The sequence below is a fragment of the Egretta garzetta genome, unplaced genomic scaffold (genome assembly GCF_000687185.1).
Source record: "Egretta garzetta isolate BGI_Z169 unplaced genomic scaffold, ASM68718v1 scaffold372, whole genome shotgun sequence".
Classification (NCBI taxonomy): domain Eukaryota; kingdom Metazoa; phylum Chordata; class Aves; order Pelecaniformes; family Ardeidae; genus Egretta; species Egretta garzetta.
The window spans coordinates 331,352-331,902 of NW_009258889.1; the positions used below are offsets into that span (position 1 = coordinate 331,352).

At 54.1% G+C, this 551-nt stretch overlaps 1 protein-coding gene across 1 annotated transcript in view; it reads left to right on the forward strand.

The window, feature by feature from the left end:
- The window catches only part of TFAP4 (transcription factor AP-4), a 10,066-nt gene that overhangs the window by 5,237 nt on the left and 4,278 nt on the right, over window positions 1-551 (forward strand). The gene's annotated exons all lie outside the window — the stretch shown is intronic.

A 551-nucleotide genomic window follows, 5' to 3' on the forward strand; every position in this document is an offset into this window, starting at 1 on the left:
CGGCAGCCCCAGTGTTCCCAATGGCGTTCCCTTGGGATGGGGCCTTTGGTTGGGATCTTAATTTGGTTTTTTTTTTCCTCCTCTTTTGTGTTTTTGTTGTGTTTTTGGTTTGGGTGGTTTTGTGTTTTTTTTTTAATTAAATGTTTGTTTCTAAGCAGGGGGGAGATGCCAAATGACATGGCAGCAAAGGCGGGACGGGGACCCCCAGCTTCGGGGTACAACCAGCCCCACCACGGCTCCCGCACTCTGCATGGGACAGGGAAAACCCCTTTGGAGAGTGTAAAAAAAATAAATCCTGGGATTACGCCCATTGGAGCACAGACGGGAGGGCCGGCACGTGCCACCCGCCCGGCATTTCCAACCCTCGCCTCCTCAGCGTGGGGATGGTGGTTTGGGGGCTGATTCTACACCCCTGGCCCTGTCCCCGTCCCTGTCCCTCCATCCCACTCCCATCCCTCCTTTAAGCACTTAATCCGGTTTGCGGGGTCTGTCAGCTCCGAAGAGCTTTTTCCATTTCGTGATTGTGTCGCTTGGGTCCATCATGGTGGGTG